The sequence below is a fragment of the Tachypleus tridentatus genome, chromosome 6 (genome assembly GCF_004210375.1).
Source record: "Tachypleus tridentatus isolate NWPU-2018 chromosome 6, ASM421037v1, whole genome shotgun sequence".
Classification (NCBI taxonomy): Eukaryota; Metazoa; Arthropoda; class Merostomata; order Xiphosura; family Limulidae; genus Tachypleus; species Tachypleus tridentatus.
This window is the reverse complement of record NC_134830.1, coordinates 115,612,384-115,636,690: the sequence shown is the minus strand read 5'-3', so window position 1 is coordinate 115,636,690 and position 24,307 is coordinate 115,612,384. Positions and strand designations below refer to the sequence as shown.

Here is a 24,307-nt window from a genome sequence, read left to right as displayed (position 1 = left end):
TGACAGGTATACAAAAAATCTGATGCACTCTTAAACCATTTACAAATTCTTAAAGAGTAAATGAAGATAGCTTTGGGGGAGAAGAGGTAGTACCATTTCCAAATGTAACTGACTGGAGACTTTTGTGGACTGCAAGTATCACAAAAAGGATTTTTGGACAACATTCTGAGCTGCCAGGACAGATCTTATATAAGAATCACAGAACAATAATTTTATGCAGCCAAAATACAACATTCATAAAATATAAATGTACAGAAAATTTATTATGATACTTAAGTACAAAAAATAAACATAAAGAAACTTTCACAATAACATAAATCTCATGTCATGTCAAACACATGAATTTACAATATAAGGTTCTTAAAATAAGCATGTTTTGAAAACAAAACAACCTGAATTAACAAAATACAAACTGGAGTATTCTAAATTTACTATCTAAAATAAGGTTAAAATCTCAACTAATGGGAGTAAAAGTCTTGAAATATATATATAAACTTATAGATACCTGGGCCAGCTTCTGAGCCATCTATAAGAAACTGAGCCTCTTCTCCAACCTTACCACCTTTAAGGCCGTGTCCACGTAACATTACTTGTGAATGATCTAGAACCGGCTGGCCTGCCTTTGCAAAGGCAAGATATGGTGACTTAGGAAGAGGAATGTCAGCATAGTAGAGATATAAATAGTATTCTCCTATGCACAAAAACAAGTGTTAGCATACTGTACCAGCTAACAAATACAAACATGCAGTATATAAAAAAAGGTGTAGCAGGCTGTTATGAATACAAATATGTAATACACAAAAAAACCTGTGGTTTGTTTTTACAAACACATATATGCACAAATATTCTACTCGGTGGTGTCCTATCAAACACAGTAGCAGTATATTCTACTCGGTAGTGTCCTATCATACACAGTAGCAGTATATTCTACTCGGTAGTGTCCTATCATACACAGTAGCAGTATATTCTACTCGGTAGTGTCCTATCATACACAGTAGCAGTATATTCTACTCGGTAGTGTCCTATCATACACAGTAGCAGTATATTCTACTTAGTAGTATTCTATTCTGTGGGTAATATACACATACCTGGAATGAGTGGAATAAAGTGTAGCATATAACGGTGATTATTAACTTGTTTTACTTCATGTTCTATCATGCCTTCTGGTCCATGAAGCTCAACTCTCAATATGCCTGTTAAAATGGAAAAAATTAAACACCTATCTCATTTGTAGGTGAACAAATTTCACTTTACTTTGATTCATAATAAAAATTATCCAGAAACTTCTGCTACATTTAAGCAAAAATGAATGATTCACAAGTCTATGTACATGACACACTAAACAGAATAAAATCACTTCACAAAGTAAATTCTAATTATTATAAAATATCTGTGCAAACATTCTAAAAATATTCTCCCCAACAAAAAACTTGCACAGCCTCAGTATTTCAACAACGTGATATTATTAGAATAAAATTTATTTTTTGAAGACATTTTTGTTTGTGATTCAGCATACAGCTAGATAATGGACTGCCTGAATTTTGCTCACAGTGAATACTATAATCCAGTTTTTAGAACTAAGCTTTCAGGCTTAAAACTAAGCCAGTGTGGGAGGGGGAGCATCTTCTGAAGATAAAATAGTATTAAACTAAAATAATAAAATAAAAATTGAATTTCATTTTTAACTATTTTTGTTAGTATAAACTAATAACAGTGAAAAGAAGTTTCTGAAAATTGTACTGTCTTTATGGAAACTTATCCGACACCAGGTTGAACAGAAAAATGAATAATCACGTCATTACATGCTATATCGGAATTATGTTATTTTATAAAGTTATAGATCCTTTTAAATAGAGGTCAAATTTTATTCCTTAGAAATAAAGAAAACATTCCATTAGTTTTATTTTATTTCACAAAACTGCACAATACATATAGTGTGCAATAAGGCATGTAATTGACTATGTAATTTGAGAAGTAGAACAATAATGACTGTTACAATATAACTTGCTTAGAAACACAATGAACACAAAACAACTGCTAACCAGGTCCAGCATCAGTGATATCAAAAGGTATCTTTTTCTTCTCACCAGCAACCAAACTGATACGACCACTTTCGTCCAACAATGTCTCCCAGCCACCTATTGCTCTTACTTTCTGTGGGTCAACCACTCGAGGATGATAGGGGCTTGCTTTCAATAAATATCAGATATCAAAAAAAGAAAAAAAAAAAGTTATATTTTCTATTAAAACAAAATTTAACATAAAAGTATTTCTAACATCTTAGGTGACACATATACCTACTTGATTAATACTCTCAATATTCTTGTAAAATATTATCCATTTATAAAAACATCTCTATAAAAATGTTCAACGTGACTAAAGGAAAACACTAAGTTTTCTTCTGGTCAAACTACTTTTAAAATCCTATTATAAAAAGTTGTGAAAGTTCTAGCTAAATTATTTGTATAAAAATTTAGCAATTGACATAATTATAAATAATGTTACTCAAACTATTTAGAAGTACCTGTAAATGCATTCTAGTTTTCGGTTGTCTTTTTGTTTTTAAACATAAAGCTACATTATGGGCTATCTGTGCTTTTCACACTGCAGATGTCAAATTCGTTTTTTTAGAATTATAAGCCCTCAGACTTGCAGCTGAGCCACTGGACATATATTTTGGGTAGTGTTGTATTGAAACATGCGGATAAATCAACAATTATTTTCAAGATGATTTTATAGGAATAACAAATTATAATATATAAAAATAATATTTTAAAACCATTAAAATTGTGGTCACATTTTATTTACTAGAATTAAAGTCCTTCTTCCAAATAAAATCAATCTGACTAGCATTGCTAGATTAACCATTATTAGTATGAACCAAATACACTAAGCTGACTCCCAGTATATGAGCAAGGTAGGTCAAGATGGTTTTCCAATCAGCAGTCCTGACACAATAGTGTTATAGAAGTTCTCATATGATAAGTAGATATTTTCCTTCCATAAAATTGAAAACTACCATGAAACATGGCTAATTTCTTTCAGGATGCTGTGCCTCTCATATAATAAATTATACTTAGAATATTCTGAAACACTTTAAATTCTTACTTTGATTGAATTAAGAAATTAAAAAACTGTATTTTAACATTTTCTGGTATTAAATGTTAAGTGAAACTGCACTTCTATTATGCACTGCTGATTTCTGTTAATGTTGAATTTATTTCTGTCTGTATGATTTTTCTTTTTCAGATCTTTCTTGCAAATAACTAATGCAATCTGATGACTAGCTGAATGAAACCTACTGATGATCAAATTAGTTATGAGTCTTAAACTGAAATCAGTTTTATTCTTTCTCAAACAAAGAATAACATTTTAGTAAGTTAAACTGTTGGATGGCCAGCAAGCAGTCCTTTTACGTTTAACTCTGAACTATGATTATTATCCAATTAACAGTGTTGATGAAAGAAACTGTAGCTGAATCAATGAGATAAGCATAAAATAAGGGACTTTTTTGGATTACTGTAAATATTTCAGAAATTAATTAAAAGTGTAGTGTCAATCTTTTGTTACATATTTTACCAGGAAGTTCTTGACCATTCCAGAGGATTCTAACATCAAAAACTCCGACCTCTTCTGGAACATAGCTTACTATAAAGACTCCATTCTCTTCTTCTATGGAACACTCAGCTTCTCTTTCAGGACCTAATGAAAGAACAATATAATATGATAGCATTAACTCAATAAATTAATAACCCTAAAAAAATGAATTACTTTGTAACCTAGGCATACCCTTCAATATTATGTGTTCAGTATGATTCATACGAGAAACTTAAATAACCATTCTGTAATAAACTACGTAACATAAAAATGTCCATTAACATAATCAAACATAGTTAACAATAACTGGCTTCATCATGCTGCAATACAAGATAAAGCATCTAACTAAATTACGATATGTGATTATAATCTATGTAAAACAAAACCTATGCCATTCCATTACGTATAAAACTATGTTCATTTTACAGGTGTGCTATGGCTTCACATGATGTAACCTTACAGCAGCCTTCAATGAATGTTTAGATAACGTTTTCCAATGAACAATTACAAATGCTTTAGTACTACAGTTATAGAGTCTCACCTTCAATTCGTACATTAGGTCTGCCACTTAGACCACAAGCATTGACTGTGAATGTTGCAGTAATATTCACACAGGCTACCGCCAACCCCTTTCCTTCTATTATAGGACCACCTTCTTCTTGAACAATGAAGGTCACTGGACTTCCTAGAAGAATGAATAAAAACAGTGATAAACTAACTCAAGTTTAACACAAGCAAAGTTATAACCTTGAAACGTGGCTTCCTGTAAACGTTATGGCATAAATCACATTACCACTGAACAAGATATTCAGTATAAACATGACTTTAGCATACATGTTTACATTATGTGTCCTTCAGTGTGCTATATGAATTTAAATTTTATTTCGAAAATCTACTTTTATCCCTTCATATTATAATTGTACACAAATTTAAAGCTTCATACTATCATTTGGGAAAAAATGCTATATATGTGTGCACACACACACACACACACGTATTTGTGAGTTTATATTACTCATCAGTTAGAAAAACAAAACTGTCACAGACAGTACATATGTATTTAGATTTTCTTCTGCACCTCAATCATACTCAAGAATACTTTCTCTTACAATAAATATGCAAGAAAAATACTACACAGATACAAAGTAAAAAACATAACATTTTATATTGCAGATATTTTTGTATGGTGCTTTAGCACAACTTTAAGTATAAACATCTTATCAAAAATCTGTAACACTAATAAGAGCAACATGTTATCATTACCAAACATACCTGGTACATCTATCTCACCATATGTAATTCCCACTTTATATTTTCCTGCGATTTTTGGCACAAATTCTATTATTGCTTCTTCATCTTTTTCAGCTCCTTTGACCTCTATAGGTGTGTGGTGACCCAAGGGACTAAGGACAGTTGCATTAAGTTCAACATGCCCAGCCTCTTGTAGACTCACTGAAATAAAAGCTCTCAACAGCTGTTGTTGGCAAATTTTGTATAAAGTGTAAAGAAAATTCAGATTTAATAAAATTTATTAATTGTAAGTGGTGGTATTGAGGAGTGGAAGATGCCAATTATACCACAGAAGTTTCATGTAAGTATCTAGGTACAAAACTAGCATTCTTGAAGCTACTTAGTGTACAGGCTTTCAAATATGTCTCTTACTTGGTTTTGAATGAATAAATACCATGTGCTAATATAGGGATATTACAAGATAAGGGACAGCTTGACAGATTCTTCACATAGCCAAAAATAACTTCCATGTTCATGTTACAAATATAAATCAATCCATTTGAAAATTTGTTACTGAATAAAGGCAAAATATTTATAAAACTACATAAAAACTAAAAAGTTTGGGCTTTTGTGCATAAACTCACTCACTAACAGTAAAAGAGTTTCCATTTAAATGAAAATAAAGGCTAACTAAATTATACTTTTGATTATCTATGGTATTAAATAATTCATATTGTACAGAATATGGTAAATAAAAATGGAAAGTGTAGCACAGACATTTAAATATGGGTTTGGTTTGTTTGGAAGTTCTTACAAAGATACAGGAGAGCTATCTGCACTAGGTATCCTTAATTCAGCAGTGTAAAACTAGAGAGAAGACAATCTGTGATGACAAGAAAATCCACTTATAGAGAAAATTATATATTTAAAAACAGCTGGTATGGGTAGAGAAGGCACTAATAGAGGAGCTACCCATACCAGCCATTTTTAAATATATAGAGGGAAGACAGCTAGTCAATCACCACCACTGGCAACTCTTGGGCTACCTTTTTTGCCAATGAATAATGGGACTGACCATCACATTATAATTATCCCATCATTAAAAGGATAAGCATGTTTTCTGAGATGGGGATACGAATCTGCTACCTGCAGGTTGCAAGTTAAGCACTTTAGCCACTTGACCATGTCAAGCCTTGCAACTATAGAACCAGAAATTAGGACATACTACTAAACTGAAGTTTAACAAAAAAAAAAAACACCTAATTAACAGGGATAATCCATCACATTATAGATTTATCATTAAACTTACCAGTAAATGAAATTTTCTTGCCAACTGAAAAAATAGTATTTTTCGTCTTTTGTAACATTACCTTACTGGAATCAAACACTTGGCAGGTATAGGGGGAACCATCTATTGGTACATCCATATAACAAATATGTATCTTATGTTCACCTACATGAAAAAATAAACAATAATTATCAATTAGAAATATTGATTACATATTTACATGGGTACTACCTACTGATGTTTGAATTTCTTTTATTGAAAACACTATTAATCAATCATAAAATCTTTAAAACATAATAAGTAAATTTATAATTAATATACCAGTATCTGTAAGAGTTGCAGCTGACAGAATACTTCTCTTAAAACCTAATATACCAGTATCTGTAAGAGTTACAGCTGACAGAATACTTCTCCTAATATGTAGCTAAACACTACATATTCTATCCTTATTTAATGCAACGTTTCTAATTTCTAACGAAAGCTCTAAAATGCATTATTCCATTAATATTAGAACACTTTAACAGCTTTCATATCCACAGATGGCAGAGAACACTATCACTAAGAATTAAACTGGACTACAATAAGATTGTTTTAATTAAGATCCAAGCAAATTCCATAAATACTAGGTGATAATTCCTTATTTTTAGCATCATTATATGTATAGTTGTGATGGTTACATGTTATATGTGATTGTTAAGCAGGGAAATTATCCAGTGTTTTAAAGCACTAAAATAAACCTTACACTTTTTTTTTTGTGGCCAAACAGTAATAATTTAATCTCCAAAATAACATTGGACTAGATAATTTACAAACAATATGTCACAAAAAAACGACAAAAATCTTTTAATGAATTTTACTTAAGTCTGCTTTAGTATTCTGTTAAAATTTTTCCATAGTCAATCTTCAAGGTTTCAAGTGGACTCAATGAAAAACATTATTTTGGAAACAAAAAACATTAATACCCATAATCGTTTACTAATCAATAAATGAACATGGAATATTACAATTTCTTTTTTAACCATCTAAATTAAGTGTAACAATTTAACACAAACTAGCTAGTTACTGAAGCTACTGAGAACAAAAAAAAAAAAAAAGTTTGCGAGTGTACATGCTGCCATCTGTTGCCACAAATCTTTATAAAAGTTTAGGATCCGTGAAGGCCAACATAGTGTTAATGTCATACTTTCAGATTAATCAAGAAATTATGATCTTTACTAGTAATTATTCTTTCATACACTGACATATACCATAACAATCAGGTGTCCATTCAGCCAACAAATTTCCATCTTTCTGTTGGTAACACTTGACAGGTAAAGGAAAACATCTGGGGCCTAAAAATTACGAAAGTCATTTATTAATTATCTCACAGTTTAAATCAATCTTTACCCTGTTTATAAGTACAGTAAATTTGTTTACTACAGACAAATTTTTATTATCATAAGTAATTATACTACAAAATTGAACCTCATTTTCATCATCATTAGATTGTTTCATATAAAATATTCCAGCTTTCAGAAATGCTGTATATTTATGGATATAATACACTCATTAAAACTAAAACTACCTGACATACAACTATTAAACAGAATCTAAGTATAATGTTAGTTAAACTCATTTTGTCTTCATCTTTTTTGCATAGTGTAACTTTGAAGACAACAGAAGCTTGGATATACCCAGTCTATCATCTACGTAATAGAAATCTGCACACAAGATGAAGCTTTACATGCCTCTAATTTTAAATGTGAAATGGACGAATGAAAAGGAATGTAAAATACAAATATCTGCAGATTATGTTATTTTTGTTGCAAATTTTAGGCTTACTGACTTAAGTTAAAGAATAAATTATTTTTTAACTTTTACATAACATATTTAAATAATAATTAAATGATATTTTATTGAAATAATAAATATGTTTTATTATACAGCAATATTACACTAAATCAACACATGTCATATGTTTACACAAGTACTGCTATTTTAGAAAAATTAATTTGTCTTTATACGATCACTAACTTTCGTTTGGTAACATGACAAATTTCTTAAAACCAAGAAAACGAACAGTAAGCTGTTAATTCTAACAAGTTCAAATAACCAAGTATATCACTTTCAATTATCCAACCAACAATTTACATAAGAAAAAAAAAAAGACAGTCAAAAGTTATTTGTGACTGAAACTGATATAACTGTTTGACACCTATCTGGAGTAAAGATAGTTTTGCTTGCTTTTCCACCTGGTTATCACAAAGATATTCATAAAACATCCACAGTCAACACAAGCATTAGTTAACTGGGTAGCAGCTATGAATCAGGTTTATTCCAAAATCTATAATTTTAATTGTCACTGTCCATTTTATATCTATATGTATTCCAAAAACTTTCACAGATCCAACAACACAAATTATTACAGCTACCATGGAAAAGTCTTTCATGTTCAGATTGATTAATTTATCATTACTTCTACTCATAACCCACACCAGAGATAATCCAATAAGGATTAATTTATGTGACAATAAGGCCATTGCTTCTAATATTTCAGTTATTTATAACATGAAAGTTGTGATCTGTCACATTTCAATGGTGGTATCAGTAAGGCATGAAGAGAAACAGTCCTTAGCATGTACATCAAGATCTGTTATCTGATCATACATGTACAATGTTACAAATTACATATGAGTGACAATGAGTGGAGGGTCAGTGAATGATTAAATAAACAATATTACAGTGAAATTTCTAGCAACTTTAACAAAACAATTTTCCAACATTTCATTACACGACATGATATTTCCAATCTCTCCCATGTAATCTTATGATATTCTACTAAATATTTGCTATAAATATAAACAAAATGAAATGTTTCATGTTTCTTTTAAATACTCAATTTCCAAAGTTCTTAACAAAACACTCATTTTTGAGCAAGATTCATTATTACAAAAAAACTCTTAAGATCCATCCGACATGCATCCACCTACCCATGCCCACATATTAATTGATTCAACATTGGTTTAAGTATAGTTATATATTTACTGGTCTTTTTCCACTTTCTTTTTATATGTAGTTATCTCAAACTTCACTTAATTATAGTTGTATTTCTTAGTTAGTATTGTTCTCTTCCCATAATGCTATGGGATTTTTCTTCTAAAGGTCTCATTGCATTTTTTTGTATTATATAATATACTGAAATACATTGAAACCTAACCTTATACTTATGTCCTAAAAAGAGCTTATGTTTACCGAATTTGAAAACAGGGATGTTCACACTGGAGAGAGAGAGCTCTACCAATAAAACTACTGGGTTAACCTACTAGTAACTGTTTGTTAAACATTTTTTTTAAAACAACAACTCAAAAGACTAGATTCTTCTCCTCTCATAGATAAGGCACATTCTGAGGTCTTATATCAGAGTCATGGAATAGCTGCTACTTGATGACCAAGTTTTCCTGTAGTGATCTTATTTTTTCATATCCCTTGAACAGGAGATGAAGCTGGGACCACACACATGTAAAGTAAGTGGAATAATTGCTGCAAACCCATTTAATGGTTGGTTACCAAATAGTCGCATACTACCGAGACTCGCTACATCTCTCTCACTAAACCATCTACTATTACAACCACCTGATAAATGTTTCAGTCATGCAACATTTTAACTCATATAATAAATTAGTCCACCAGTAGTTGCTACAAAGGCAATTATTTTTAACAAGTCAACATAAAATTCAGTGTAGAACAATGCTACTAACTGTTTTTTAACTTTTCCTCTGACAAGACCCAATCACTCTGACAGTTGACTGCTTAGACTCTTGTTCTTTCTTTCCTTTTCTGGAGGAAACTCCATGGATAGTAGGTACTACTTTTCCTCATTAGCAACTCAGAAAATGTGCAGAAGTATGTTTTCTGAATCCATTAGGAAGAATACATTTTGCCCTTTCACACCTCCATAACCAGTATTTGGCATCAGATACTAGCACTTGATATGTCTTCTAACTCCATTCAATAACTTTTTACTCCAGTTTGGCTTTATCTACGCATATCTGAAGAATGATGACAAATGAATGTTTTAAGCCTATTCTTCACGATACTGGGTTTTATCAAAGATCTAATTGTTATTCTGAAACACTCTGCAGAGAATCAAACTCAATATATCGAATCACTTACTTGAAATAAAAATATCAAACTTATTGGCATCAACAGCCCCACCAGTTTCTATTAGAAATGTAGCATCAGTATGAAGAGAAACACACTTGAGTCCACTTCCATAGGCTATAACTGACTGGGATGGGTCTCGTACTTGCACAAGCTGAGGACAACCTAATATGGTTCAAGTCAGATGTCATGATTTTTGGAAGAGTACTATAATAAATAAATGTTAATGACATCACAGTAGTCATATCAAAATTTAAATATCAATATTGAAACAGAAAAAGGTAGGGTTAACACCTGATAAATATAATTTTGTGAATTATATATACTTTCATAGAGATTAATTTTTGGCTTTAGACCAAACATAAATATTTTAAGCTGGCTAAATTTGATAGGAGAGATGTTAATAGATTATAAACAAAAAATATTCATATTTTCAAGACTACAATACCAATATATATTGGAGAGATACACAATAAGACACAATATAATTTTTACAAGTTCATAGTTGTTGAACCAATGGTTATATTGCAAATAATACTATGAACAATGTTTCTCTCATCTTTTCAGTTTTAATATATCCTTTCTGTAATTAACTGATATGTGTTTGATCCCCATGGTGGGCACAACAGAAAAAGCCTTTTGCATAGTTCTGTGGTTAAACAAACAAAAAAATTAATGTTGTTTGGCTTACATGTTAGCATCTTAATTATAACGTTTTTTTTTTAATAGCAACTCCTATTTTAACTGTGATTGACACCATATGATGATAGCATCTTGCTGACAACATTCTGAATGGCCCACAGCAACAATTCGTGAATCTTTCTGCATAGGGTGTCAGGCAGATTTACACAAGCTGCAAATGAAGGGTTACGTAAGGGTAAAGTTAATTTACAGTACACTTAGGTCTAGACTATAATCACAATGCCACGAAGCATCACAATATATTTACTACTGTTCTAGCTTTGCTTATGTGATGGAAAATTCTGAGGCAAAATAAGCAAATAATTCTAAAACTTTCAACTATTCAACATCTTACCTAAAGCGATATGACCATTTAAAAGCACTTCAATATTGTGGGGAAGAACCGATTTTGGGGTATAAGTCACAAGATGAATCCCTCGACCAATCTCTTGCACAGCATGTTGAACTCCTTGGTTATTGACAGTTATATTAACAGATACTTGACCTAGGCCTGCTCTAGAAGTATCCACTATAAAGAAACTAGTCCATGTACACAGTTTCTTGGAGATTACCATCACATTTTAATTTAACAAGTCTCTCTTGATGAAGATCTTAATTCTGCTATACAAAACAAGAACAAGTAACTGCACTCTACATTATACAAAATATTTATTAAATGCATTTATATTTGATTATATTGAGACAAAGGAAACTACCATAGAAAATTGTATTTCATTTTGCAGAATATGTAACACAATAACAAAAACCACTGGTTATAAAGAGACATCTAGGAATCTAAGTCACAACCATGAACAAGCAAGGTAGGTTTAATATATATATGTAGCATTGATCTTTTAACTTTTATAGTTTATCTGTAAGATTAGATTTTCTTCCTTCATCTCTTTTACAGTCATATACCTTATCTTTCTGTGCTTTCCACAAGCCATTAAGAAAATATATACCTAAGAGTTAAATATATATCTTTTTATTTAACTAAAAAAGGTAGTTAAAACTACTGTGCACTGTCATCAGTGTATTTTGAAAAAGAAGACTTACAACTTTCTTACAATGGAAAGTTACTATTGTTCCATTGTTGTCACATGCCAGAAATTATTTCTCTTTTGCAAATTGCTTATATATATATAATTAACTCACAGAGAAACTAGGTAAAATATCTAGTACTCTGTCAGTCATAATCCATGAACTTTAAGATCAATTTGCTGTTGCCAATATACAAAATCCTTTTCGTATGTTTTTAAATGCACATATAAATGTAAGTAATTATCATTCTCCAATAACAGTTCTGACAGTTGTTTGTTTTAGTTAAATATATCTTTAGAAATGCATGCAAGTTATACTGTTAAATGTGTGCTGTGAAATTCTTACCTATTCACTAAATTTGCAGAAGATTCTCAAGTGTAAGAATCAATAATATTAAATACCAGTATTGTTGCCTTAGCTGGAATTTATAGAAAATCTCCTCTCCGGCTTATAAAAGGTTACCAATGCAATGCAGAGAGACAGTTTTATATTGTTGATTTGCTAGTAAATTGTAAGCATCAGAAGCTATAACTGTGATAAACACTTATCAGTCAGGAAATTACAGATTTGGCCAGGGATGTTTATAGATTTTGAACATTATAAACTGTTTAACTTCAGAGAATTAACTTCAGACATTAGTATTTCTATGAGAAGACATCAGATATTTTCATTGGTAAAGCTAGCTGTTAAGTGAACTGTACTGATAAACTCAAAATTAATTTGCTCATCATGAACCATTGATAAAATATTTAGCTCTAAAATTAGATATAAGACTCAGTATTGTTTTTAAGTTTATAAACTTTTGTATATAAATTATTATTTGTAATAACTGTTATAAATTATACTACTGTTTGTATACTAAAATAGATTTCTGTTAAGAAAGGAAATTGTGTGTGTCAATCTTGCTGGCATACATCATAGATTTGATACATCTCTACATTTAATTAACTTCAAATTAAAATGTAATTCAATTTCAAGCTATTTGAAATAACAATGCTTAACCTAATAAATCTGAGACTCATTCAAGATAAATTGTAATACATAACACAATGTTCTAAAAATTTCATTGCCTCCAAAATACTTAAGCTATAGGAAATAACCAGACATTAAGAAACTAAATTTTTGTCTGAATATGATATCAAAATTAGATTTGACAAAAAAAGTAGATTTTACTATCTGTTCTTAGTTACATAAGTCACAAAAAACATTAACCTTTAAACTTTTGCACTCTGTTTAACACACCATCATCGAGGTCCAAAATTCTGACCTGTCTGGGGTCACAGACTTGAACCAGATATGGTTTCCTAGTTACAGGAATACCTTTGTGTAGAACTTCTATTCTGTAAGTACCTATTACTTGAGCAAGATATTGTACAAGATAAGAGCTATCACCAGTTTGAACAAGAGAACTTTGGACAGGCATATCCATAGGTCCTATATCAAAAGAAAAGATAATACAAGGTTATCATATCATAGCATAGAGATAGCCCATTTAGTGAAGAAATTACAAGCACATAAAACCTGTGGTTAACAAAATGCTTGGCTAATGCCGAGATAAATTTTCAAGGTAAGAAACAGAATATTGCATATGATAAAAATTACATTCCTGACAATAAAATCAGTTGTGCCAATGAGTAAAACTGGGCAGATAACTTGATTATATCAATTAGTGTTGGGTAAAATAACTGGTTAATCAAAATTATGTTTAAATCAGTTAATGTCAGAAAAATAATAAAATAATCCAAGTTCATGTTCCCAATTATTTTGACTATCCAAATAATTAAATTACTGCCATTATGATTTATTATTATTTTTGGTTAATTAAAGGTTGTTCTGTTCAATCACAACTTTTGAAAATAAAGAAATAATTGACATAAGTGTCGCGTTACTGATTATTATTACTATGTTTTATTACTCCAGTCATCCAAGTTTCATACCAGAATAACCAATTTGTTTAATGCAACCAATTAATGAGACCAGTGGTTAATTTCACTGATCACCCAGTTCTATCAGTGAGTTAATATTAATCTACATGTGTGAGGAAAACTGCAGTTCAAACTTTCCATGTTACATACCTACTTTTATCTGATTGTTTAAGGTTCAGATTTAAGACTCAAGACTAAAATAACAGCATATACTGAGGTTAAATTAGCAAAAGTACATATGTGGCAAAACAGATTTCATGTTAAACAACTTAAAATATTTCATATCTATAGATTAGCCACTTTCAACTCCCACTGTAACACTTGCAACCTGTTTTCTAAGCTGTCATAATATATGAAAAATCATATACCATGATGATTGCAGTGAAGTAATACGACTTCACAGAGAGGTTGCATAGCACTTGACAGTTAGGTAACATGAAACTTGACAATAACATAGCATAACACATGGTAATTAGAAAATGTGACACCTAGCAGTAAGGTAATATATAACACTTCCCATTGAGATTAACCAAAATAAACACTAAGTTACTTAGCTCTTCAACTGCTGGTAACATCAAATGATATTAGTGTTAGCAACTGAGACTGCCATCACATGGTTCAAACATTCTGAATGGCCCACACAAAGATCCAAAAAGCTTTCCACATGGGTAGTCAGGCAGATTTCTGGTCCCATAATTCTGGTTAACATTCAATGATTTTTCATTCTGTATTACATTTGTTGCCAAGATGTTTTTTGAAAGCTTACCTGTAACACGTATACCAACATCTGAGTTTATGTCTTTTGTGTCAATTTCAAATGTGTTGAAGGAGCCCACAAGTCCATAATTTAGTCCATCTCCCTTAGCAATCAATGTTGTCCCTATCCTCTTGTAATTTATAGCTGCAGTTTTTGAATCTAGTACATCTCGATTTGTAATCAGTCTTGTTCCATTACTCTCATAATCTGTAGTTGCAGTCTTTGACTTGTTATCCACTTCATGAACATCCTTAATCTCTATCTTATGTGGAGTTCCTACAGAAATTTGAGCTTGTTTGATGACTTGCTAGTTAATGAACAGCCATGATGGCTTGATAACTAATGATCAACCATGATGGCTTGTTAATAAAAGAACAACAATAATGGCTTGCTAGTTAATAAGCAGCCATCACTGCTTCCTAGTTATTTAAAAACCATGATGACTTGCTAGCTAATGATCAGCCATGGTGGTTTTCTAGTTAATGAACAATCATGTTGACTTATTCTTACTAATTAATGAATATTTTATAACAGCTTGTTAATTAAAGAACAGCTATGACACTGCTCACTACTAAACCAAAGAATTACCAGTCAGGTCTGTATGGACCACTACCAATTTCTTAAATTCATTGTTCTAAACTATTTATTCATCAAATTGTTTTGGGGTCACAGTATTGTTGGCTGCAATGTCTCTAATAAGACAAAAATCACACAAAATAGATTTACAAGAAACACCAACAATACCACAGTTAACTCTCCTAATGAATTCTAGGATTTTTTATTTATTTTACATAAGGAATGAGTGATTTCACAGTTTCTTTATACTACAAAAACATAACATTACTCTTTAACAAAATAGAATATGTGAATTTCACCAGTTATGAACATTAGAAAAAACAAGGCCCTAATTTTAGTGTTAATAGACAATTATGATATCTTAGTGATTAATTAAGATACTTGTTATTTGCTATTTTATTGACCAATATACATTTGAAAGTTTAGATAATTTTATGAGAAAATATGAAAAACAGACACGTCAATGCATGAATACGAAGTGGTGGGAATCCTGACTGTATTAGGCTTAGGTAATGTTGAGAGTGTCTTAGGAATCTTTTATGGATAAGAAACTACATAAACCTACCGTAAAAGAAGATCTAATTAAAATAAGCTTTTAATTAAGTTTAATGAAGTGTCAATCAAGTTAAACAAACAATTGTTTAGTACTTATAAGCAAAGCAAAATTCAATGTTAATAAACATTGGAAAATAATTTTAGAAAATTATAAAGGAAGAGGGAAGAAAATCCCACCACTTTATATTTAAAAAAATAAAGACTTTTTTTCATTACCTGAAAACAAGATTTGAAAGTGTCTCCTAAGTTATTAATATTTTAAATGAAATACAGTCAGTCTAAAAAAAACTAAAATTTAGGCTTCAGGATTGGTTAGCAATGCAACCCAGATTTCATTGTGTTGACTTACCTGGGATATCTTCTTCATTGAAAGATATATTAACATAGTGTGTAACCTTCTTTTGTGGTACAAAAGTCACATCATATACACCTCGACTTCTTGTTGTGACTTCTGCAGGGACAGAAGACACATGGGTTGTAACTATGAGCTCTAGAGTACCCTCACCAGCCTGAGATGCATTGACTGAAATACGATATAGGGAAAATTAAAAAATATTCCATACATAATTGACAAAACACGTTTACAAGGCTTGTTTAAAATGTCTGAGCAAATTGCTTAAAATATTTTCTTACCTATAGCTGAAAGACACTTAATAAACATAACACAACAATCATAAACACATACTCTTCAAGGGTCTGCTGTTCTATAATTTGGTAATATCCTGTTTTATATACAATGTTTACATTTATACTACTGCAATAAGAAATATTTGTCAAGTTTTATGTTTCTTGATTACCGACATATCCATTTGTGTTACGACTTCAAGCAGATCTCTTTTAAATGCAATACAACTCATGAAAGTCTCTTAAAGGACATGAAAATGAATAAAATAATTCCCTACAAGATGTGAAACGTCAGTGGTTCCCAAACTGGGGTCCACAAAATGATCTATCAGGGATGTCAGCACATCATAAATATTCTCTTCAAAACGTTCTCCAACATCAGAAAAGCAATAATTGCAGTGAGAAATTTGTTTCTTACAATAATATAACTACACAACAATGTTTATGCTTGATTTTTTTTCCCCCAAACAACAGAACAAATTGCAATTAGAATGAGGTACCTTAAACTGTTTAGTAACTAACAATTCCTATAAAATAATTAGATGGGGTTTTCATCCAGGATATAAAGTTGTGGGGAAATCTAAACTAAAAGAGTTTGAAGACCTTGCATTAGATTATAAAACAGCAAATATACGTGGCACAATTATTTATTGTTTAATCAAATTCCAACACTGGACTTCTTTTGATCATAATGCTATTACTTTAATGTACAAGCAACACAAATTTGGATGTTCTTGAATTGTATATAGGTCAATAAAAACACAATACCTTGAAATGTTACAGACTCCCCAACTACACCTGGCAAGAGATGGGTCACTCTGACCTTGGTGGCATCATACACATTACAAGTAAATGGACTGTCAGGAACAGACATACCATCTAACATAACTGCCACCAGATGAGGTCCTAAGAATGCAATATCATTAAAATCTGTAAACATATTTAACTTTTTCTTTCTTGTATTTTAATGCCAGTAATTAATATTCTTTGAGGAAATAAGAATCATACTGCTTTTTTTTTTCATTTAAAACAAGTTTGAGTGTTTCGTTTACATACACGTATATGACAAGAGCACATAAAAACATGTTCAACTATTTAATATCTTATAAATTAGTATCCTCAAATAAAAATATTCTTTGTATTATGGCACTTAGTTAGCAAAACTATCTTTAAAATATTTAAGAGTATAAATAATTAGTAAATTTTATGTATAACTTTATCATAGATAAAAAGTCGGGTATTATATGAGTAGAATGAAAGAATTATATAATCATTAATGTGTACACCCATACAAAGCCACTTTTTGATTAAATTTAAGTTCTGTATAATAGTTTTATGGCTATATATTTGATAATAGCTGCCATTTCAGATATTTTTTTATTTAACAAAGTGAACCTATGATTTCTTAACAGATACGTATAAAAACTTCTGTTTGACAGAAAAAAATAAACCTTCAATTTCAAACATCATGAACATCCAAATGGCACATTACAATAACAAACATGAACACTACCAATTACAAAGTTAGTAGTATGTTTGGCTTTCTGTTCCTTGCATAGTCATAAGCAAAAATAATGATTAAATATGCAAATGACCAACATTAACAAAAGCATATGCACTTATCAAAAAATATATAATTTCTTTGTACATACCAACTTCTGTTGTTGAAAAATACACATCAAAGGTTGTATAAGAAGTAACTTTGATGTCTACAGGAAGTGTTTTACTTGAGGGAGCTTAAAAGAAAGAATCCGTGATAGAAATTGTTAACAAATAAGTGTTTGGTTGTTTTGTTGTTTGTTTTCAGTTTTTTATGAATATGTTTTTGAAAATATAAAAACATACACAATAGGAAACAACTAACCTAATAAACAGAACTTACAAAAAAAATTACCTTTATTTGATGGCTAGCATATCATTAACAATCTTAAAACATCTAAAAATTCTTATCTGCACTTCATCCTTTTTTGGAAATAGGATAACGATAAAAGACGTGATAGTAATTTCAATCTATGACTTACACATGTAGTAAATTTTGGTTGAAGCTGATTCATTTACTAACAGATGCTGCCTTCAGTATAAGACTAAGAGCTTAATCCTAAAAACACAGGATTAAATATGAATGGGTACAGCACAGATAACATATCATATAGCTTTGCATACACAAACAAACAAGCAAATGCATAATATAAAGATGAATAAAAATGAATACTTTGAACAACTAAGCAACCTTAATAAAGTAGAAACTGGATATCCTGGACAACATCCTTTCTATATATTCTCTAACCAATAACTAATTTAATTGACTAGTTTTTCCATATGTAAAAAGCAGAAAATACAAAGTTGGTTATTTTGTTCTAACTAAAGTTCACAAACAGTTTACAAATGGGTAACTTGCAATAAGATTACATTACAATGTAGTATATTAGTTAGAGAAAAAACCTCCAACCTTAGAAGCAAAACAGTAAATATAGCTTTTCTGTTTTATAACTAAACCAGTAAAGAAAGCACACAGCTTTCTCTGATCAAAAGTTAATATGAATTAGTAAATGTGACATTCATTCTAAAATATAAGCAACATTGGTAAGTACTGAGAGTCAATATTGTCTTATAAAAAAATATTATTATTCTATTGGTATTTTATTTAACAATAAATAAATTAAAACTTTATACACCATTCCTTCTAATGATTACTATGTTACATACATGCACAAGAAATTAGTGAACTCAGCTTATGATACTGAACTTTTATGAAGTTTTAAAATATTATTTTAGTCACAACTACAGTTTATACTAGTCACATTATAAGGAATATTACTGACCAGTCACCTCTACGTCACATTTCATGTTTTGTTGTCCACGTGTGTCTACAGTGAAATTGGCTCCACGTGAAATGGAAGTCATTTTCAGAGAGGTTCCAGACACTAAAGGCTGACAACTGTTCATTACCTTTATGTAAAAGGGACTTCCTTTGAATAGAAATAAATTTCTTACAGTTGATCCAGTGCTTTTCCCAGGGGAAAAAAATAATTTTTTTTCATTCATGAACAAAATAGAGCTTACTTGTAATGTTGAAAAACAACCAATTAGAATGCTAATAGTTAAAAACTACATCATAATTCCTAGACTCTAATGGTTCACTTTTTAAACTTCACATATCGTAAGGGAAAGATAACATGTAACATAAAAGATAAAATTTCTTCCTATAGTACCAAAACAATCCTTTCTAGACTAATACAGTACTTGATAATGTCCAGAATAAGGAAAACTAATACTCTCTATAAGCCCAGGTGTGTCTATTTTCTATATTAGATTTTTAAGATTTTTCTTCTTATTTGCTTTAAATGCCCGAAAATGTTTTAGTTTTGGTTAACTTATATTTCCCATTACCCTAAACAAAACATTAATTTGATTTCTCACCCACCAGTACGTTTATTTTTTTTTAACCATTGTACTGAAGGTTTTCTAACTTGCTAAAATTTCTAAAAACTAATATTATGTCCAGCAAGGGAACTGAGGTGGACTAGACATTTAACTAAGAAGAATATGAGCTCCACATTTTGTGGGCACACATACCATAGTAATTTGGAAGTAGACCAGTTTTAACAGTGAGCATTACTCAATGGATGTGGGGATTACAGGGAAAAATAAGGCATATTTTAGAACAGTTTCAACCCCTACCACCACCATTAATAATACATGTAAATCTTCAACAGTTATCTACAGGAACTTAAAAAAGCGTTATGTGTACTACCTGGTACATGCTGTTCATTAAACTTAACACTCAACACATGTGTTTGTGGGTCTGAAGGTTTGAAGTTCACCCTAAAATGGGCATTTCCTTCTGACTGTACATAGTTTGGTACATTCCTTCCTGCCACTGAAACACTTATTTCTAGGTTCCCAGTTCCAGCTTCACTGGCATCAACTTGAATGAAGAAAGAAAATATTATGGTAATTTTTTTTCTCCAAATCATCTTCATTAATATCAGAAGCAGAAGTAGCTTTTCAATATTTTAGCACAGAGTTATTGTCTCTAACAAAATACAGATGGAAATTCAATGTTGCTAAACTTAATTATTTCAGTCTTTTAGTGACTTTTTTTTTTCTTTATACACACACAAAAGAAATCTCCAGTTCAAAAATAAAACAAATTTAGTACAACTTAGATCTGAAATTTTTTTTCAAAAGAACAATTCATTAAAATGGATTACTTGCATGTTTATTCAAATAATGTTGTTTTTTTTTTATTAGTTTCTAAACAGAACCAGAAAAACCATAAGGTTTGCAACTCTAACTTACTGCTAAAATAGACAGGTTTACCCACAACTCCATTTCCTACATCTCTAAGTTTGACTTTGGTAGAGTCAAAAACCTTCACCAGGTAAGGACTTTGTCCAATAAACTGATCAGCCATTCTGATATCTATGGTGTGGTCTCCTGTAATATTATGGATAAATATTTAACAACTAACTAAACCTTTATGATGTATACAGTTTTGACACCTTGCTAACCTAACATGAATGGTTGGCCTCAACTAATACATAGTGCAACAGTAAACATATGAAATTATAAATTCTTTTATTCATAAAGCACTTATACTAATTAGCCACTTTATAAAGATACCTCTCACCCCCACCCATCCAAACTTCTGTGGAATATTACATTTACTTGCATGTGTCGAAAAGTACTGATAATATTGTGTATTAAGTGACCACTTGAAATATAATAATATAATAGCAAATCTGCACGACACTGGGTAAGAGCAAATGACATTCCTGTGATACTCAAAGGGGCATAATAATTGCAATCTATTTAGAAGCAATATATCCTTAGTAAAAATAGACTTCAATAAGTCCCTACCAACATCTATAAATTACCTACAGGCCATTATTATTAACAACAAAAATACACTACAAATGTATCAAACTACATTTCCCCATCTCCAATAGGTCATAAAACACTGATTCAACTTCATATTAGGTTATGCTCATAATAATGAATAGAATTACAAGAGCAACATGAAAGTAATTTTAGTTTGCATCAATGGAATACTTCAAAGAGCAATTTCCTCTGTCTCCAGAGTTAAAATGTACACTTCATATATCAAAAGTGAGTCAATATGAACAATGACTTTCATTCAATATCCACTTCAAAATAAAAAAATTTACTTCGTATATGACAACTTCATCCTGTTTGAGGCACAAGCAGTCCAGTTTATACATTTCTTAAATTTACTTATCAATATTTGTGTTTTTGTAACTTATCTACAATCAACCAGTGTTTTTGTAACTTATCTAAATCAACCAGTGTAGCAGAGTTAATGAGTGCTTGAAGCAATAAAATCTACTGTTTGAATATAAAAAAACAACTCAAACATCCATTTTGTGAAGTCAAAATTAACTTCTATATTTGGCACAATAACAATGAGAAACCTGTTTTTGATTTACAATATGAATACAAAACCTTGTCAGTGTTTAGAAATATGTGAAAATAGTATATTTAATTACTGTAAGATCATACAGTAACAAAATAAATAAACAAACATACTAGTGAACCACTTCATTTCCTATTGATAACCAGAGACTATTTAACCCTTATAGACTATTCTATTTTCTTCTATCACCTTCGTCTTACTCCAAGTCACACTCAGAAAATATATTTCTTGTAACCAGCCTCAATTTCTAAAATATTTGTCCTATTTACTCTCTAACACCTCCAATGCTATAATTTCTGAAGACATTTCAGTTATATCACAGTTTGTTTTTCATCATAAACCTTTATACTCTAATCTTACTATCTGGAGAATTTTTTAAAAAATTCATGTGTATTTATGAATTCTAAACCTCTAACAATCTTCAAAATCTCAACCTTTTATTCCCAAGTCTTTCTCCTGTCCCACAGAAATATGTCAAGAGATTATAACCTATCCGTACACAATAACCCTGCCAAACCTGAAATCATCCTTGTAGCTCTTCTCTGATTCCTTTCAAAAAAACTGTTTAGGGTTTAAAACAACAACATTCAGTGGAAACTATGCAATAAAATTAAACCAGAGTACAAAACAAAAAAACGGACAAAAAGGTTTTTGGAGGTTTTTGAACAAGTACGAAGAAAAAAAAGGTAATTTTAATAGATCAAAATCAAATATAAAAAACAATTCTTCTTTTAATGCCATGCTAATGATTGGCCTTAAAACCTCATATATTTAACTTACTTAATCAAACTGAATTAAGTGTGTAAGGGAAGATTTTTAAAACATTTTAACTACTACATAAAAATGTAAGTTGAAACTAATTCAGTCTACCAACAAAAATATATATTATACAAATTCAGCTCAACTACAAAAATATACATTATGTTACTTCAGATTACCTACAAAAGGACATTTCAAAACTACTTCAGCTCACCCACTTCTACTGGTGTATACTCCACACTAAATCCAGTTTCATAGTGACCACTGAGGGTAATCTCAAGATGCTGTTGGTTGGGACCTGGAAATCAGACAACACATTTGATATCAAAACACATAACTTATAGGGTAGAATAATGCTACCTAGATTTCACCAAAATGTTTTTCAACAGACCTAAGCATTTTTAAATTCATAGCCATAAAAGTGTGTGTAATTCAAAAGTAAACAACACCATTTTAAATCAAAAGAAAAAAAAAAAACTCAAGGATAACATTAATCTTTTCAACAGCATTGCAACTTATATCACTTTCTTGAAAATTAATGGAAGTATTGTTAATCCACGAGCTCAGATTCCTCATCACTTACCTGTGACAGTGACATGGGGTTGACCCAAATTAACCCCCTTTGTGTTAATGTGAAACGTTGCATGATAATTCACAGGAACACTTTGAAGACCATCACTGATGATTTGAACTCTGGACAAGCTTTCAGGGTTAACAATTAAGCATTCAAATGGGCTTCCTAGTAGATACAAACATAATATTGAAATAGTAATAAATGTTTTATTCACTAAATTTAAAATAAATCAGTTGACATTTTTATTGATATGATTACTTGACTAAATTATCAGTGTCACAAGTGACAGTAAATTGCTATTTTCTATATAAAATTTTCAGTCAAAAAACTTGTCATATTTTATATATTTAAACATGTTTAAAGCTTTAAATTTGTAATGGTTTATAATCACTTGCATTTAATTTTCCAGATTTTAAGGAATGAAAAAGCTTCATTGCAGTAAAATGACTATCAACCAATGAAAGGAGTTATAACATTGGGATTAAAACCTATGAATGAAGTTGTAACATTTGCATCAAAGGGTTAATATTACTTTATAAGACTGCAAGTACAAATTATTTAAGTTGGCATTGTTGTTAATTTACTAAAGTACAATTACTTACCAGGAACAGGCTCTCCATTAAACTTGATGTTAATAAAATGAGTTTGTTCATCCCGTGGGTAAAAAGAAATGACATAACGAGACAATGATTCAGCATGAGTAAATGTTTCGATGAGCCCATCATTTATCATTACTTCTAGGTTTCCTGGGCCAGCATCTTCTGTTTCCACTAAAAAATTTAAGACTTTCTCAAAGAAACTGATTCACTGTGATTAAAATGTTGTAAAGGTTTGTTTGACATCCTTAATCCATGTTTTCTTTTATTTAGTTTTTTTTAAATTATGATAGCAAGTTTATCTTCTCTAGTAATTACACTTAGTATTATATATAGTTTATACCTTGGATATATCTGACTAGTCAGCACAAAAATAATAATAAATTAATAGGCTCAAAACCTTGCATACCCTAAAATGTTAAAATTTTAAGCTTACTATGTGATGAAATTAACCAAATTCATCAATAACTTATAAGCATCACTATTGTATAATAAAGAGCAAACTTATGGTTAGGAATCAACAAAGG

General features: G+C 30.5%; 1 pseudogene across 1 annotated transcript in view; it reads right to left on the bottom strand.

The window, feature by feature from the left end:
- The window catches only part of LOC143253376 (filamin-C-like), a 44,933-nt pseudogene that overhangs the window by 12,361 nt on the left and 8,265 nt on the right, over positions 1-24,307 (bottom strand). The window contains exons 5-25 of the transcript XR_013029555.1: positions 23,787-23,954; positions 23,194-23,349; positions 22,825-22,908; positions 20,717-20,854; positions 20,169-20,342; positions 19,237-19,383; positions 18,067-18,150; positions 17,183-17,320; positions 16,140-16,313; positions 14,669-14,935; positions 13,190-13,411; positions 11,292-11,465; positions 10,268-10,420; positions 7,363-7,446; positions 6,137-6,280; positions 4,870-5,049; positions 4,139-4,282; positions 3,580-3,702; positions 2,043-2,189; positions 1,089-1,193; positions 506-691 (exon numbers count right to left, since the gene is read on the bottom strand). The product of XR_013029555.1 is annotated as a filamin-C-like (transcript). The remainder of the gene's footprint in view (positions 1-505; positions 692-1,088; positions 1,194-2,042; positions 2,190-3,579; positions 3,703-4,138; positions 4,283-4,869; positions 5,050-6,136; positions 6,281-7,362; positions 7,447-10,267; positions 10,421-11,291; positions 11,466-13,189; positions 13,412-14,668; positions 14,936-16,139; positions 16,314-17,182; positions 17,321-18,066; positions 18,151-19,236; positions 19,384-20,168; positions 20,343-20,716; positions 20,855-22,824; positions 22,909-23,193; positions 23,350-23,786; positions 23,955-24,307) is intronic.